The sequence below is a fragment of the Mauremys mutica genome, chromosome 13, assembly GCF_020497125.1.
Source record: "Mauremys mutica isolate MM-2020 ecotype Southern chromosome 13, ASM2049712v1, whole genome shotgun sequence".
NCBI lineage: Eukaryota > Metazoa > Chordata > Testudines > Geoemydidae > Mauremys > Mauremys mutica.
This window is the reverse complement of record NC_059084.1, coordinates 13,861,074-13,880,354: the sequence shown is the minus strand read 5'-3', so window position 1 is coordinate 13,880,354 and position 19,281 is coordinate 13,861,074. Positions and strand designations below refer to the sequence as shown.

Genomic DNA, 19,281 nt, shown 5'->3' with positions numbered 1-19,281 from the left:
TTGGAGTCTTTTGGAAAGAATTTCTTGCAACATCAGAAACTTTAAGTAGAACAAACCAATCTAAAGCACCAAATATGGCAAGACAACAATGGACATATTTAGGACATGCTTTAAGGATGTCACTAACATGGTTTCCAAGGCAAGAGATAATATGGACACCACCTGAAAAGAGAAAAATGAAACATGGCACTGTAGAATAGAGAAAGAAGCCAAATCCATCAACAGAACACTCAGAAGCCTGAACACACCAGCAAAGACAGAAATAAATGGTGGAAACTGGTAGATACCTTATGCACCTGAGGGTAAAGGGAGGATAAAGAAGAATATTCAAACATCTCTTAATACTGGTGAATAGAGTTAGTGAACTTCTCCACCTTTTTTATACTGTAATTTTACATAAAGTTCATGAGTATACCAGACTGCATAAATGCAAGTTAGAGACATGTTCTTCTACGTAGCCATGTCCTCCAGTTGGAAATAACTAGCAGAGAATGAGTTTCCCCACCCATTTTGGGGTCTATACTATAGAAACAAGTATTTGATCTCTGAAGGTATTCCCAACACAGACCTCTGTGTGGAGTCTCTCTTTAATGTTTTGAGAGACAACAGAACTTCTGCATCTCAGTAGAGGAAATGACTCTTAACCAGGAAGATCAGAAGTTTTCCCTTGCTGAAGATCAGAAGTGACAGGCTTGCACAAACTTCCTTTCTGCATCCAAGTATCCACTGAGCAATACTGAATGTCAGTGTATAATTTTAGCAAAAATACCAAGAATTGGACAAGTTAAGAATTTGTTTTTAAAGTTCACAAGTGGTGTTGTGACTACCAACTGTTCCTTCTCTCAGATTTGGGCAGAATGATGGAAGGATTTCTTATAGTCCATGAAACAAAAGTATACTTTAGACATCATGAAAAGGTGTACTAAGAATCATCAGAAAGCACTATACTGATCACTCTGTTTATAAGTCCTATGATACATTTCACTGCTGCCATGAGAGGATACAATTCCATTAAGTCAAGAAATGTCATGCATTTAAACCAGCACCAAGCCTTTACCTTTCAAAATGGCTATATTGTTCTCTCCACAGAAGGCAGCCTTGGTGAAGCAAGAGAATTTAAATTTGATCTTTCATAGGGTGTAGTGTATTTAGTTTTCCTTATTCAATGGAGAAATATTCTTTACCAGGATGTAACAGGATTGGACATCTCTGCTTCTTAACCATAAAATGTTAGCCTTGCTTAATCTCACTCAATGGATAAAGTTGGTAAGCTGCAGTTCCCTGAGTTGGGCTCAAAGCCTCATTACGCTATTGAGAGACAACTGCTTTCCTGCGTATCCAAGAGCTTCTCCAGAGCTTCTAGTATGGGGAAACTTCTATCCCTTTAGATTGGATATATTTCTATGATCTCTTTAGCTGTACAAAGTTATCTTTGCCTTGAGAAACTACTTTTTTGCCTGTGGAATAAGGGCTCCTTTGAGGAAACAGTGTTGGCAGACGCCAATCTCCTCCCAATGCTGCCATCTGACTGAAACTCAGACCCCTCCCTCAACAGAAATCTGAGCAGAAGAGGCAGAATATGCACTCAAGCAAGAAGCTTTAAGTGGGCATCATTTTTCATACACCACCTGAATTTGGACCTACGGTTTTCAAGGTTTATACAAAATTGTGGTCTGTGTACACCATAAAAAAAGTGCATGGTCTCTAAGACAGACACTTCTCCTACACAAATCAGCCACAGGGTCAGAGACTGATGATGCTAAGAAAAACAGAAACTAGAAATATAGCTAGAAGACCCACAGATATAGTTGCCTTCTTTTTCTACCCAGGAGGGAGATCTTATAGCAGAAACTTGTGGTTTGTCCTTCCTCTAAAGAGATATCAATGCGACAATTCTGAACTGCCCCTCATATCAGAGATATCAATTTACTAATATCAAATTGATGGGTATATGCAATAAAAGAATAGTAGCAGTTCTCAGTTTTATATTGTGAAGTCAAGCTCACAAAACTAAACTGCATTGTCTACTGTTTTCCAAGAGCAGGATTTTAAAGAAGGGTCCCCAAAACGTCAACCTTTAAAAACATTAGAGAGCAATTTAAGATTTAAAGTTCTACTTTACTGGAGAGGGGAGGGGCGGGGAGGAAGGGAGAGAAGGAAACACCACATAATATTGCAACAACCAGTTAAAACCATGATTCTTCATGTCTAGCTTACACTATTCTCCCCACCCAACACGATACTCAAAATGAGATTGTGGATTTTAGTACATATAGTTTGTCAACACTTATCCCGTTCTCTCCCCTCCCCAAACCACCACACCTCTTAAAAAAAAGTTTGGCATACATCAGGAATTTCCCCAATACCTGTTTTAGGCAAATAACATGACTATATATAAAGTAAAGTTGGGATACAAGGACAATGATGAGTCTTCAGTTTTCCATATGCAGTTTATATGATGTGATATATTGTGTGATAAGTGATGAAATTGCACTTTAACATTTTTCTGTATAATAAAATGTTAGAGTGCCCATTGTGCATAAACAAAATCAGACTTAGGTACTGTAGATTTTGTGCAACTAAAAGGACCAATTAGGAAAATAGTTATCCAGTCATTTATTCACTTACACCCCATATTTAGAAATCCACTCAAGTCACTAAGCATGACCTATCAAAATAGACTTTCCCCAAATATTCTACATATTGTATCCAATTGTGATATTTCCTGTTATGCTCTCTTGAAATACCCACTTAAAGGCCATTTGATAACTGATCCAATCTTCTGCAATGATTTTAACTCATTATCTTTTTAATCTGTTTCTCACCTGTATTCATTCTTACCGGATTCTTCACCCAACACATACGCTGCAAACACCTTACCACCGGCTTAATTTCAAATAAAAAAAAGGTACTTCACGTCACTTCATAGATCTCACCAACAAATATACCAACAAGAAATAAAACAAGATGATATGAATGCATAATAGATTAGTAACTTGGTCCTCAATCAAGTCACATGACCACAATGAAAACCTTCCAAGAAAGACTGCAGCCATCCACTTAATAGGTACCAAACTTGTCATGTGATTGTGTTCTGATCAGCAATGAAAATTTAAATGTTTTGTTTCACTTCAAAAATAAAATTAAAGCAGTTTGTTTTGTTGATTCCAAGCCCTTCAAGAGTCACTTCCTTCTATGACACCTACAAGAAATTTACACAACTAAGTTCAGGCTGAGAAGCAGTTGGGTATAGTTGATGTGCAATTTATATATATAAAAATAAAAAACCATGCATTTTAGACTTATAGTTTGGTTATATCCTCTTCCCTACATTGTATCTTAGGCTGTAAAGCTCTTTGGGCAGGACACCATGTCCTTCTGAGTGTTTGTACAGTACCAAGCACAATGGGGCCCTAATCCTGCTAGTGCAATAGAAATGGAAAGAACTCTTGAACTTTTTAAAAAGATAACTTCAGTGACAAAAAGTGAGTGTCCTTAGAAATACTCAGGAGTTCATTACAAGTAAATAGAATGTTGGAGACAATTTGGAATAACAAATGTAATTATGAAAAGCAGAAACAAGTATCTTATTGGATGCCTCATGTTCTAATCAGGAGTCTCAAAAACAAAAACAAGGTAGTAAGCCTGGCTAATGGCAGCCCTGCTGTGGCAGAAATGTGCTACTTTTACTATATTTAAAAACAACTGAACAGTTAGGTATTAAAAAAGAAGAAACAAGATAAGTGTAAGACACTGGCAAATATCCTTAGTTATTTCATCATCCCAAAAGCAGTGTGCATGTGAGTTCAAAGGTCACTCCTCTTTCAGATTCCCCTAAAGAAAGGAACTTTACCTCTAAAGGGTAGGGAGAAAAAGATGTTCTTCCCACACATTAAAAAACAACCAACAACGTTATTGCTAAAATATCGAGTGTTCTATATCTTGTATGGAAGTCTTGTACTAAGACATTACTCACTGCACCAAAAAAATCAGGACAGGAAAGACTAGAAACATAAAAAGGTTAAATCTTACTTAACATTCCCCCAGAGCTTCTTAATTACAAAGCCTCAGATTCTTGTAACTCAAAGTTTACAGTAATCACCATTTTGAAAGTCAAGTGAAATCCAGTTTTCTTTTAAACCGCTTTCTCTGCAAAACAGTGATAACTTAGCATTTCATTTTGATCATGTAAAAACCAAGCAATTAATCTTCTATCAATGCAACTCTAAATTCACAACATTATGAATAAGAAGATACTCTAGTCAAATATTTTAAAGATTAGTAAGAAGTAATTATGGGGTTTAAGGACTCTTGAAGCCAAAATGAAATAACCTTTTGTCAGATGGTCTGATAAAGGTGCTGAAGTTTATTAGCTTCCTCTTTCTACTCACCCTTGCCCCCATCTTCCTCCCCCCACCCTTCTTCCCTACCAAAACAAAGCAAAAACCCCAGAGCTACCCATTTTGAATCTAAAACAAGTACTCCTGACCCAAACTTCTAAAACCTAGAAGCTATTCTATAAAGCCTGTTATAGTAGCCTTGTTTACAAGAAACAAATATAGGCCACTTAATGTAAACAAACCCAGAAAAATTTTTCACACCCACTTATTTAGAACAAAAATGTCTTTTCATTTTGACAAATAAGAATGTGTCAAGAATATGCTTATTTATATTAAGCCTGTCTATACTTATTTTAAAAAAAAAGCAAATATTATATGTAGTATCTGAGAATATATTTAATAAAGGAAGTGAAAAAGCTCTCAAAACGTGCAGGGAGCCTTAATGACTGACTTAAAAATAAACTCTGATTACAGCATGGTAAAATTATTCTTCTAGGCCTTACAGTCAGTTTTCAGAAAGAATGAGCCCAGTCAATGTAGTAATATTTGTCTCACTGGAAATTCTGTATAAAACATCTACCTAAAATAAACAAGACTTCTCTGCAAGAATCGTCAGCTGCCATTAAGGACACACCTTAAAGTTCTTACCACACAGTAACTAAGCAAGTACAAACTAGTGGTGAATGTTTGCTACTTTTTGTCTGAAAAGTTAATGAGATAGATCCAGTAGTTAATATCAGATCTTAAAAGATTGTGTTTTTAAAAAGACAAAAATCAATATGACCATACAGGACTTAAGTATGAGATGTATTGTTAGAATGTTCATATGATATATCATGAATATAAACGTTAACATTTAAACTTACATGACACCACACAATACTAAAAGGTAAAATGCCTTCCTGCTAAGAGCACTAGTGCTCCAGTACTGGAAGGCAGCTGTTACCCTGCCTTTTCTTTTGTTGTGCTTAATCTCACGTCAAGTCATTCAACCAACTCCAAAGTGATGAAGACATAACTGAATCAACCTTAACTAAAAATGAGATCTACTGTTTTTAAATAGCTATGTACTTTTAAATGATTCCAAAAAACCCAACTTCCACACACTCCAAAACAAATTTTTATATCTATATATTTTATATCTATAAAATCAGCAACTCCAGCATGTGCAGAAGTTTGATTTGATTTACAGCCAGACAATCAATTACTGTAATAGTCACATTTCTGAAGTTATTTGCTATTCCTCCTTATAACTATTAAAACTTACAACACAACCTGAAATTTCAGTGACTTAAAGAAAAGGCCAAAAGATTAAATGAATTTCAAACATTAAATCAGACAGCTAGTATTCTCTATAATTTAGAAGAACCGTTAATATTAGATTAACTAAGTCATTAATGATCCATAACGAACTAGCACTGCTACCACAGATAATAAAAATATTGACTCATCAGTTCACAAAACTAGTATGGGGAAAAAAAAAGCCACTTCACCCTTCCCTCCCCCTTTGCTGAAGAATGCAGTTTATCTTACTTTTTTGGAACTGCCCCTTCACATTATCAGATAAAATGTTTAAATAGATCACAAATTAGAGTATTAGGTTTGGGAATCAAAGTACAGTGAATAAAAGAGCTCATAAGAGTAATAAAACATGGCGTGAAAGCATTTGCAAGCTATTGTCATAGCCCTATGCTCTGATACCTTTGCGGACACAAAACCAGCCCCCAACAATGTAAGCTTTGGTCAGCAAGTCAATGCTTGCTATTCAACTTGTAGTTAGGCATTTTATTTCAGTGTCTCCCAGATCATATCAGTCCTGCATTCAAGGCCTAATAAAATGTGAAGAATGATATCCTCTCTCATTGCATTTGAAACTGCGTTATTTCCCCGTTCTTTCTCATATAGACTTACAGAAACTTCCCTTTTCACATACTTCTATGAGAAAACATTTTACTGCATCTACTTTAGTTCCTATTTCTATTTTCGCTTTGCACTAGATCCTTCTAAGCGCTGCCTCCCCTCAAACTCATCGAGTAGAAACTGATGTAGCTTTAAACCCTTCAAGGTCATTTTAGAAATAAAAAACTACCGATACATTAAATAATAAATAATAATAATCTTCAAATACACTAAAGCCTTTTCAAATCCAAACGCCTTTCATCAGTAGATCAATAACCCAACATAGAGATTTTGTTGGCTACCACTTCAAAACTATTACACTTCAGTTCAAACAAACACTTACAAGAAGGCACACACCATATTTTATGGGATGGCTCATTAGAGCGCATACAGAAGAGCTTTGGCATTAGAATTTCTATGTGAAACAAACAAACAAATCACACATGCCCAGGAGTAGAACTGTATATAATCTTTTTTTTAAACCCAATACCTCCCAACAGATATTAAGAATCTGGAGTGAAATCAAATCCCCAAATACTTAAGGAATTGTATTGTCCTCGTTTGGTAACGTCTTTTGTTGTTGTAGAAACCAGTTGGGTTTTATTTATTTATTTTTAAAACTTCCTATTTCCCCTAGTTTAAAGAAAGAGAAAAGAAACAATACCAACTAAATGATCTGGAGGCTCTTAGACTTCACATATCAGGCAGTAAGATGAAACAAAAAGAAACTGACAAGACTGATCAATAAACTTTTCATTACCAAATCTCTTCTCCTCCGCCCCCCGATAAGCCACACACACTACAAACCAAACCCTTCTTCCAGGAACATCCCTGACTCACAAAGAAATGTTCTCTTCCCTTCCCTCCCTCCCCACCCCCCGATTAAAAAGGTCGACATTTTGAATATTTAAAACAAATACCTAGGTATAGAATGGAAGTTTGAAGCACCTACTTACACAGAGGGAGAGGGAGAATGGGGGGCGGGGAGGAGGTGATCCCAGGCAGCAGAGAGGGAATTCAGAGAGAGCGACAACTTTATAGGTGGGAGGGAAGAGACGAGAGGAGCTATGTTCATTCTTCATCTGCCTTTTCTTTTTTCTCCTCTTCCACCCTCCCGGGGGGGTTCTGGGATGAAGATCAGACCTTGAAGAGGGTATTGGGGGGGGAGGGGAAGAGAGAGAAGGGGGAAAGAGGTTCCTTTACCTGCTGCTGCTCCTTCTCTTCCATTGCCTGGCGGAGGATGAAACTGACACACACACACAAGAGTTGGGGCTTGAATGAGAAAGAAAGAAAGAAGGGGAGGGAGGCAGGGAAGATTGGGGGCTGTTGTGCTTTACTTCCATACACCTGACCCTCTTTACGCCTCTGCTAAGGCGTCATGTCGGGGGGGGGTATGTCCCCCCACAGCCATACCTGTCCCCCCACCTGGGGGGGGCAATACCTCTACCCCACCTGCACGGAAAAGAAGGCGCCAAGATACCACGGTGATGGGCCACCTTGCTGATTTAAGATGCAAATCACCCCCCCCCCGCGCGCGCGCCTGGGGGGCTCGCGGTGGGGGGCATGTCCCCGTCTCACGAGGCGGTTAGTTCCCCTACAAAACGCCCCCCCTCCTCATGAGGAGGGGGGGGAAACTGTATCGCCTCAAGGCAACTGAGCAACTCTGACCCCTCCGGGGGCGCCCTCAGCTGAACTCCCGCCCTCACCTGGGAGCGAGCCGCCTCCCCAGCCGGCATCCTGAGGGGGAGGGGGTCGAGCCGCCCCGCCGTGGTGCTGCTGAAAGGAGCCCGGACTCCGCTGCGCCAGCGCGCTCGGGCCACTGTTTGTAATAAATTACTGCCCTCCGCCCGCAGCTGTTGTGCCGTGCCCCCCCCCTCACCCCCGAGAGCCCCGCCCCCGATGCCACGCCCACTCGGAGGCCCCGACCCCTCCCCTTGCCTTGCAGCCTGCTGCCGCCTCGAACATGGGCGGAGCTAGGGAAACGTACGGGACAAGTGGGAGGGGCCAAAACCAAGGGAATAAGTGATGGAATGGGCGGGGGGGGGGATAAGGAGTGAGCAGGACAGGGCAGAAGAGGGAAGGAGTAGGGGAGATGGAGGGCATAGAAGGGGGTGCAGGGGGCAGAATGGGGAGGGAGCAGAGGAGATGGAGGGTGCAAAAGGGGGAACAGTAGGGATACAGGGGCACAGAACGGAGGAGAAGGGGAAGAGCAGGGGGGAGCAGATGCAGAGTGGAATTTTTCTTTAATTGTAAATACACCGAATAATTGGGAATGAGGGGAATGGAAACAATCTGAGACCATTAAAGTGCTAAGGAATATCTAATTTCTCCTTTTTGGCCTGATTCCCAGAGATGCTGAGCATCTACAGGTCTTGTTGACTTCAACGGGTGCTGCTCAGCACCTCTGGAAAATCAGACCAATTGTCTTTAATGTTGCTATGAATGGGGACCATTAACACCATTTGAGTTGTTTCCTTTGTGCTACCAAGTAACTCCATTTTGAAGGAGCTGTGTAAGAATGGGATTACTTGCTTTTATATTTCTCTTACACAGCTAAGAAATCAAGGGCAAATTAGTTTTCATTCTTTTATGTGTTTTGTAATTCAGGAAGAAAGATAGCTATCTTCCTGAATTACAAAACATATAAAAGAACTATTATTCTAGAATACAGTAAGGCTTTATATATATTATGCACACACAATATTCTAGACTAATAGTCCACAATAGCAGTATTATAAGGGCACATTGTTTTGGACTATTACTATGGTATATTTTAATGGAAGTTAGCAAATGTAAATAACATACATGTGAGTATTTTTCATTAGTTTCCTGTTTTGATCATTCTGGGAAAACAGTTATTTTTTCTGTCTTGCTAGTACACTCCAGTTGACCACTAGCTACTGCAGAGTAATTTACATAAATTAGTTTAGAACAGATTCACATTTTCCACAATAGAGAAACACACATACATAAAAAAGGCAGCAGATAGACAATGTGTTGTCAGTCATAGCCTTACTTAGGAAAATTAGTGAAAAATTACTGAAAGAGGATTTTGGAACACACCTAGTGGAAAGAAATGGTAACACTTAGAGAGAGAGAGAGAGAGAGAGAACATGAGCTTATTCCACACTCTTGCAACATGTTGTGATGGTTGCTCACATATTTGCTCAGTTGCTGAAGTTGGTGGGTTGTTATGTTTCTTTAAAAAGATTTTAGCATGTATGACAAAGTGGAATGAACTCAGCAAAGTAGCAAGTAATGGGGAGTTAAAATAATATTTTTAAGTGTCTCAGCTCCAACTGAGTGGTTTAGATGCTATAATTAAATAGAATGCATAATACTGTTAGCAAAGCAGTTAGCAGTCTCAGCTAGACCCTGAAGTTAGCACCTTATTGAAGTGAATAGTGTGAGGGACGCGTGAGTTGCCAGTTGTGTTGCTTCTCCTGTTTTCTTGGAGACAGTTTAAGAGACTTGAGTTGCAGCTCATTGAAATCAGTCCCACACTTTAGTGGGCTTTGGATCAGACCCATGATACTAATAGGGCCTGTCTGCATCATTTTAAATTAAATCAAATTTAAAATTATTCTGGGTTTAAACAGAGGAAATCCCTAATGTAGAGGCACTTAAACTGATGTGTTAGCTAACAGTTTTTAAACCACAATTTGTTTTCCTAGTCTAAACTGGGCCCCAATATTCAACTGGAAATGAAAGTTGACAATTGTGCAAATTAAACGGACATAGGATCAAGCAAAAACCTTTTTCAAAGTTTTATACACTGTCTCACCTACCTGGATTTTTACCTCATAGGTGGCTCTGAGCAAAGGGAATGATGGTCACTGGCAAACAGAAAGCTATACTACTGGATGGGCTTTTAACCATACTTTCCTTACTTGTGTTCTATATTCCATTAGCCACTCTCTGGGGGGGACCTCTAGTGCAGCCAAGGCAATAACTTGATAACAAGGGCTAACTTTAAAAGTTTATTTATATTCCTATAGCCTGGCCCTGTAAACTGATCAGATAGGTGGACCCCATGTGCCCACATGGAGCCCCTTGAAGTCAAAATATCCCCATGTGTATCTATTTACAGGATTAGATCCTTTGGGTTGTTAATTCAGGGTTTTGTTTATGTGGGTTTTTTTTTTTTTTTTTGCAACTTTAGGCTTCAATCGTGCTATTGACTTTGTGAGGAGTCTCACTGGAAGTGCTGTGTGGGTGCAGTGGTTGACCCATACAGACTTAATTGCAGGATCAGCATATTAGGGTTTTTTTTAACTCTGTTATTTATTTTGTGATGTGCCTGAGCACGGTGTTTGGGCATCTTTGTAGAATTTTGTAGCATGTTGCTTGTACTTCAAAATGGCAGTAGCATGGAAAAGCATTAAGTAGCATACTGTAGCCTTAAGCTGTGTGTGTGACATGTCAGCGCTGCCAACTCCAAATGTTTTAGAGCTTTTAGCATTCATATTTGCAAGTTTCAGGAAAACACCATATATCTTGAGACACAATAAAATTGCGAAAGTTGGCAACATTGCTTGCACTAGAGGCATATGAACACGTGTTGGGTTTTTTCTTTTTCTTTCTTTTTTTAAGTCTTAACTCTTTTGAGATGAAATCTTGCCTTATTGAAGTGAAGGGTGGTGTTGCCACTGACTTCACCGGGATCAGGATTTCACCTATAGTGACTGTAAATATGACTTAAGAGGAAATTCAGAAGCTGCATATATTTGTGTTCATTATGATATGTGATAATTGGGAAAAAGATTATGTAGAAACAAACATTGCACGGCAATAACACACATTTCAGACCTGGGCTCTGATCCTGCAAACACATGCATAACTTGTTGATATGAGTAGTCCTCTGTGGATGAATGCCACTACTCACATGAGTTGTGCAGTTGTATATATGTGTTTGCAGGATTGGGGCCTAACGTTTTGAATACCACCATGGACCATATTCAGCTGTCCAGTAAAGCAGATGCACTTCCTGCTGATGTCAAAAGAACCAGAGCCTGAAGAAACACTACATGTGTGGAAGAGCACCACAAAATGAAAATGTACGGTCAGCTTATGCCCTTGAGATATGAAGTCAATGTAAATACAAATAAGTGCCAAATCAGTGGATTTGGGTGCATGTATCTTCTGGCACAACTTGGCCTGTTTGTTGTGGGGTTGGTTTTTTTTGTTTGTTTGTTTGTTTTTTTGAGACTGGCTAAACTGTAGCATCCTAATCAATATTATGAATAGAAATAAATGTAGGTCAGAGAGATCAGGTCATCAGCATACAGTGATGAGTAAGAAAACAGAAAGATTGTTTCAGGAAAATCAAGAAGCCCAGAACAAGTTAACACTTTTGTTTTGTTAAATGCATCATATAATATTACATTAGAAGTCTGAAATGAAATTATTATTTCTTTTTACAGATTAGTCACTAGGGCCTCTATGATTTTTATTCGTGGCTCTGGAAATGTTTGATATGAGGCAAGGGGCAACTTGTAAAAAACATATTTTCTTCCCTTCCTTTTGCCTTATGTTGACGATATTTGCTGTCTTTCTGCAATCACTGCAACCATTTATGTGTTGTGTATGAAGTGATAACTTCAGTCTAGTGCACAGGGAGGACTGATAGGACAAGCTTTGTAGTGTCATGCTATTTGTTGATACATAGGCTCACAACATTCAGTTTAGTCAGAAACTAGAAAAACTGCCGCAAACTCAGAGAGTGATAATCCCTTTCCTACCAACAGAGAAATAAAATAATGTTGCTTTCCCTCCCTCAACCTTCCACTTCCCATCCCTATCAAAATCATTTACATTTATTTAAAAAAAACATTGCAACACTTTTTAAAGCTTTTGGTAAAGAGCCGAGTGTGTGCATCAAAGGGAACACACTGTCCGAGAGACACTTGACATCAGAGGTTCTCGAGCAACAGGAAGCCTTTACCCAAACTTAAATCCATCTCAGGTTAATTAAATTATCCAGTTTGTATCTCAGAGTAGGAAACCCGCCTGATCACTGTTTTGGATGAGAACTCCCTTACTTTAGATTCATATTTAGGCAGCTGTACCATCTTGTGGCTGAGAAAGTGGAATGGATTTAGGAGATCTGAGTTTAGTCCCAACTCTGCCAACAGGGCTGGCTCTAGGCACCAGCGCTGGCTCTAGGCACCAGCGAAGGAAGCAGGTGCCTGGAGTGACCAATAGAAAGGGGCAACACTCCGTCAGCTATTGGGGTGGCACGTCCGGGTCTGTGGCGGCAATTCAGCGTGAGGTCCTTCAGTCCCTCTCTTCCTCTTCAGCGGCACTTCTGCGGCAACTCAATCACTCCACCTCAGTCTTCGGCAGCAATTCGGCGGCAGCTCAATCTTGCTCCGCTTCAGTCTTCGGCGGCACTTCAGCAGCAGGTCGATTGGGCTTTTCTTTTTTCTCTTTTTCGCTGCTTGGGGCCACAAAAAAGCTGTAGCCGGCCCTGTCTGCCACAGACTCCCTGTATGACATTGGTCATGTCTCGTTAGTGTTGCCAATTCTTACAACGTTATTGTGAGTCTCACACAATTTGGTGGTTTTCTTAAAGCCCCTGCTCTTGGAGGCAAGTGATGAGAATCTCAGCTTTCTTTTTTTTTTTAAAGGTGTATTGTTTCTAGCTCTCATGGTTGTGGAGAAAAGCTTGAAGACATGACCAATATGTAATTTAAAGGCTCAAACATCAGAAGGCAAATAAAAAACAAGACGTATTTTTTAAAAACATCTCACGATTTTGGGGCCTGATTCATGTTTTTTATGACTTGGGGTTGGCAAGACTGCTCTTCATCTCTGTGCACCAGTTTCCCATTTGTAAAATTGGATAATAATACTTCCCTACCTCCCAGGGATCTTGAAATTTACTCTGTTTGTGAGGTGCTGAGATAGATACTATGATGATTGGGACTATATAAATACATAGACTCTTGTGATTAAGGCTTTTGCAATGTTTTATGTACTTGTTTTCTGACCTCTCTCTTATACAAATTACTTTTTTATTTCAGCAAGGAGTATAAGAAAAGCCAATCATGTGTCAGCTGACTTATATTTTTGCCTCACACAGTAGAATGTTTACAGGAAATGCCTGCTACAGAGACAGTTTTGTAGCTAGACATAGTGTCAGATTTGACTAACATGCTCACATGATTAGGTTTACTAAGTGAAGATACAGATGACACAGTGATGACAAACTTGCAAGCAATCAGGCTTTTGCAACATCAATTAATCCAAGAAGCGATTTTATGCTGTACCTCCTTACTGATCAGTAACCATGCATGAGGTTCCACGTCCCCTCCCCCACCAAGAATGTGCCTCCCTGCTGCATTAGTAACTATCTCTTCAATGCATATTCAGTTACCAGTCTCCCTCTATAATCAGCAGCAGCTTTTTTTTTTTTTTTTGGCGTTCTCGTAGACTAAGAACTGCAGTCGTTAAAAATGCACTTTGTAGGTATTTTAATACTTGTCCAGAATGTGTAGGTTCAGTTACATTGTGTAGTGAATTTAACATGAAACATCTTATTTTTATCATGCAAAATAAACGTTTGTTTGTTTCTTTCAGTGATATACACATGCTGTGAATGAAAATGCATAATTTCAAGTATAGGCAGGTATGTTTATAATACCTATACTGTATATTTGAAGCTTTACATTTATCTTTGATTTTTTTTTTATTCTGGTTAAGCATGAACTTTATTTAACAGATTTGAAATATTAAGTGTCCTCTAACTTCCTTGTTTACTTATCACAATGCATTTGCTATATCATACGTCATGTACAAGCAGAGCTTTGATAAACATGTTTACTTTGAGATGGTTACAAGCTATCATATTTCTTAAAATATTTGCTATTCTAGCAAACTCAAGCTTTTGACCACCCACCTATCCCCCAAAGCTTTCTTTCTGCAATGGCAGCACTCCACTGTGTCTGCATATGTTCTGTTTTCTGCTGAGTTGTGTTTTTAAACTGTAAGAATTTGAGGTCAGGAGTCTGTTATTTATTCACCACAGAGTACCTGTGCAATTAATACAAATAAATTGGTAAAATGTAAATTATGCAAAAAAGGATGCCTGAGGAAATATGCAAAATGGAGATTATAAAACCACAGCTATTGCCCAGAATGCATTCAGCTATCAGTACCTGAGACACTGATAACTTTTGTTATTGGTCAGATTCCAACTTTTCTTTCCTACATGGCCTTTACTCTGCATATCAAGAGTCAGATCTGGGAACAGACTATTAATCCCGGCTCTTCTTTTTTGTCTGATTAGTTTGGGGTTTACAATCCTCTTAGTTTATAAAATCCTTTCTTTTGTCGATAGAAAAGCAAGAACATAAACATGTTTACGATTACAAACCTCCATTTCTTTAAAAAATTCTCTCTTTTAATATTAAGGCCCGATTTCTGAAAACACATGCGTAACTATGGGACTACTCACATGTGTAAAGGTAAGCACATGTGTAACTAGTTATAGGATCAGGGCCTAACACGTTACTGGTTTCATGGGCCTTTACATTGAAGTTCTTTATTTGTCTGCAGAACAGAGAAAGCACAGTGCAGATTTCTTCATGACATCCCACCAATATATGTGTAACATTCATAACAAAAGTAGAAGTGAAGAAGTCCATATCAAAATTTCATATCTGAACAACCCTTAATAATAGGGAGGTTTTCATCTGGATCCACATCTGAATTTTGCAGCTCATATCATTCTCTAAGTGAAATATAAAACTACTTAAAATCAGTTCTTTTTTTCTCTCTCATTATGTACTGGAAAATGGATTTGATTCCACCAAAAAGAACTGTTGAGAGTTAAACTTTTGTTAAACTGGATTCCCTTTGGGGCACTGATGGCTTACACTGCAAATGTGGAAATTTGCTTTGTTTGCATTCTTTGATGTTAAAAAGAGACTCTCTTTTTTTGGTCAAAATTTCATCTACATCTACAAGAATATGTACAACATAAAGAAGAAATGATGGAAACATTCACACAAAATTTCACAAAACTCCCCAGTTCCGGAGGAACCACCTCTGAAAATGAAAAAGTGATGTAGTTATATTTCGTGGTACATTCACTCTACATTTCAAAGGCTGAAAATGCCACAAACAAACAAACAAACAAAAAACCAATTACTACTAATTCTGATTGTATTTTTGTGATATGGGCTGAGATCTTTAGGAACTGGACCAAGGACACCAATTCAAACAAGCAACAAATATATATCGACTTTAAATTAGCAGTAAGGGAGAGACTTAAGATTATGTGTGCATATTAATTTAGAGTTAAGAAAGTATTCATTTTGTAATGGTTCTTTAGGTGTAAGATTACGCAAGGCTATATGAGATGCAATCCTTAGAGTTAGACACAATGTGGTGAGGTTTTTAGTCTTACTCTAGAAAAATATTTACCTTAGAAGCTGCCCTCTTGCTCAATTGAAGTGCCACTGCAGTATTTATTGATAGGATTCTAGGTCAAAGAGGATGGGATGCAAGAGGCACTTTTACCAAAAAAAACAACCCCAAAATAATAATAACTTTCACAATATAAAAAAATTAATCAGCTGTCTTTCATAAACTAGAAGCTAACGTGTTAATTTGTAAACTGCTCTGAGATCCTACAGAATGAAAGATATTATATAAATGTAAGATGGTATTGCTCAATCCTGAAGAGGCATTACAATTCTCAAAAGCCTTCTCCCCGTAGTCTCATAGCGGAAAGAATTCCCTGGGCTCTATCTTTAATTATTATTTTTTTCTTCTTTCAGTCACTGCTGTCCCTTCATCAGCCCTTCTGTCTCAGATCTCCAATGCAGCAAAATTCCTGGTGCTTCTGAACATTTTGAATGCCTTGCAGTTGGTATGACAAAAATGTGCATTTGAAAGGATATAAAGAGATGAGTGACTGTTTAAAATGGGGCATTAGCATGACAGTTGACAAAGGCATGGTATATTGTTGGATCCCACTGGTTTCTAATGCTCGTTAATGAGAACAAGTATTCCTTGATCAGAGTCAGAGATAGTTGCCTCAAATATTCTTCACATAGACATTGGATGTATTTCACATTTTGAAAACATTGTATATATGTTCATATAGGTTTTGCTTCAGAATATTTTTGGTTGTTTTCTTTGGTGATTGACAAGTGACCTGAACCTTTTCCTGTACTTTTGTTATGTTTACTTGATTTCCCCCGCCTCCCTTCCCTGTAGGTGCAGTAATAATGCTCTGGCATGCATGTGCAATCCTGTACAGCCTGAGATCTCCAGTAAAGAGCCTGACCTTGAGTAGTGCTGAGCATCAGCAATGCCATTTAGGTCAAATTACTTTATCTGGGCTCTGAGCAAACTTAGCTGCTCCGGGAAGCTCTCAGCAACTTGAAAGATTAGGTTCTATGTGCAGTCTCTTGGCCAAAATTGCAGATTTTAGCCATAATCCCTGACCAAATCTCACTGATATGGGCCCAACTCTCCCACACAATTGTACAGATTTTGAGGCAAAATCTGCACAGATGTTGTCAATGGTCCCAGCTGATTTCTATTACCCCAGATCATATGCAGATACTTTATGAGAGAAAGATAGCACAGGAAAATCTTGCCAAATTACAGTAAGTGTAGCATAATACTAGGTCCTGTTTACACAATAGCTATGTCTTTGCTAGTATTTGTCTTCAAACTTCTTACCATACACTACCACTGGTAGAAGACAACCAGTAGTGTTAACAGTAGGAGCTCTAGTATAGACAAACAGTAGGAACAATAGTGTAGATTGGCTGCTGGCATTAAAACTCCAGAGGCCACCAGAAATTTGTCTACACTTATCTGTTCTCAATATTGCTATCAGCAGTGGCATCAGCATGAGAACAAGGCTGGGAAATTTGCAGGGAAATGTTAGTGTAAACATGGTTGCAGTGGTGCAAGCAAGAAGCTGTTTCGATATATGCATGGACCAGATTTTCAGCTGTTGCAAATCAGCGTAGTGCCATTGACTTCAGTGGAGCTACACTAATTTATAGCAGCTGTGAATCTAACTCAGGGTTCTAGCATGTTTAGAGAGAGTTTTTTTTCTTGTGAACATAAACCTCTGTCTGTTGTTGGGAGCCCCAATCCTGCAATGTTGGGCAGACTCCCATTGCATTGAGCCCTACTGAAGACAGTGGGGTTACGTGCAACTGGAGAGATCCTCCTACTGGGAGTTCCGGGACTGAGGCTTAGCATGATTCAACAGGGTGATCTCCACTCACATAAATAATACTTCAGGATTGGGCCCATAGGGTTTTGCTGCAAATATGGTAAGTATATGTGCTGCCGAAGCAAGCACAACATACAAACCTTTAAAATGGTAACTAGCAGATATTGTATAGGCCTACATTCTGCCCTCAGGCTACTCATGTTAGGCTGTTATTCAGAACAATCCATAGGCAGAATTTGCCTTCATTTAGCCTTTTCTGTTAATGAGCCTATTTTAAATGGACACCCATGTCAAATATTATCCCAGATTCAGGTTTTTCTTAAGATAGGTTTTCTCCAAAACCTATCAACACTGGAAAAAATATTTCCATGATTTAAAAAAAAAAAAGGAAAAATAAGAAATGTTTTCAAATAAGACCTTGACGCGTTACGCTAATACATGAGAACCAGAAAATTGAAACTTATGCTAGGGATTATATATTTTTGACTATATACAAAGATGAAGGTGCCAAATTTTCCTGTCTAACTGCCGATAAATAAAAATAAATAAACAAACAGCATGTACGGTGAGTGAGGTAATATATTGAACCAATTTATGAAGATCTTGTCTGAACCTTCTTGTCTGAAGAGCTCTGTGTAAGCTTGAAAGCTTGTCTCTCTCACCAACAGAAGTTGATGCAATAAAAGAAATCACCACACCCACCTTGTCTCTTTAATATCCTAGGAACAACACTGCACACAGTATATATGGAGAAAAATACATTTAAAATGCACACCTATTTCAGTTTATTCATCTAAAATATTGTTAGTCATAGCTTACATAGGGATTTTAAATGTTTCTAAATGGGATTTTTTTTTAGCCTACAAATGTTCCTTTGAGGTTTTGACATCAAATGTATCCCTCCACTATCATAGTCATTGGCAACCATCAATCCAAACTGGATCATGGTATATGCATAAGAAGTCTAATCAGGTGCCTGATGAATCTGCTTATGGTTGACAATTCAAGAGTGACACAGCGTGTTACAAATTTCACAGCTCCATGTGTTGTCTGAGTTAGAGTCCAAGATTACAGAACACTGCTTTCTTCTTTCTCAGTTTGCTTCCATCCTCTGGAACAAAGCCACTGCATGTTGAGTTGCACCCAGTGCCACCTATTCCCTCCAAATTGGATGAGATTCTGTGTGCTCCTCACAGCTTTCTATATTGATGTTGAACGATTTCATATCATTTTTACACATCGTAGTACTGCCATAAAGGTCAACCCTGCTTTGCAGAGCCATCCTGAATCTTTCTGTACAAAATATTCTTGGGGATAGAAGTCTCCTCCCATTCTCCTGACATGAGCAAGCCATCACAACCTCCTCTTCTTGATAGTGGTTTCTAAGTGTGTCAGTCTTGTGTGCTCCAGCGCTCTGCGTTTGGTATTTTTGTCTTTTCACTTTATTTTCAGAATCTTGTGCAGCTATTTCATGTAGAAGCTGTTCAATCTGCTGATGTGGCAATGATATGTAGTCATTGTTTCTGAATCATAAAGCAGGGATGACAGAACACATCTCGTTGATTCACATCTTCATCTTTGTCTATAGTTTGCTGTTACTCCATGCCCGGTTCTGTAATAGCCTGACATTCTTAGCTGCTTTTCCGATTCTATTAGTCAGTTCAGTCTGAAGGTTAAGATTCCTGCGGATCGTGTAACTCAAGTAGCAAAAGCTGTTAACAACACCAAGAGATTTACCCTCCAGAGTGATGTCGGTGCCCGGTTTTTCCTCTCCTTGGTACATGATCATAGTCTTCTTGAAACTAATTGTCAACCTGAATCTCTTCTCTCTTGCAT

The 19,281-nt window shown here is 38.8% G+C and overlaps 1 protein-coding gene and 1 long non-coding RNA gene across 4 annotated transcripts in view; one reads left to right on the top strand and one right to left on the bottom strand.

Annotated features, from left to right (window-relative positions):
• The window catches only part of ZNF217 (zinc finger protein 217), a 38,483-nt gene extending 30,407 nt beyond the window's left edge, over positions 1–8,076 (bottom strand). The window contains exon 1 of one of the 2 annotated variants that reach the window (XM_044985120.1): positions 7,946–8,076. The gene's annotated coding sequence lies outside the window, so the exon portion shown is untranslated. Of the gene's footprint in view, positions 1–7,195; positions 7,314–7,945 lie in introns of those variants that run through there. The other variant, XM_044985119.1, reaches the window with a different exon arrangement.
• Positions 8,077–11,171: 3,095 nt separating this feature from the next.
• On the top strand, positions 11,172–18,071 carry LOC123347939. Of its 2 annotated transcripts, none has more exons than XR_006573120.1 (3): positions 11,172–11,296; positions 13,821–13,869; positions 16,025–18,071. It is a non-coding gene; the product is annotated as an uncharacterized LOC123347939 (long non-coding RNA). The 2 variants fall into 2 exon arrangements; XR_006573119.1 differs by lacking the exon at positions 11,172–11,296 and adding an exon at positions 13,578–13,705.
• The last annotated feature ends 1,210 nt before the right edge of the window (positions 18,072–19,281 follow it).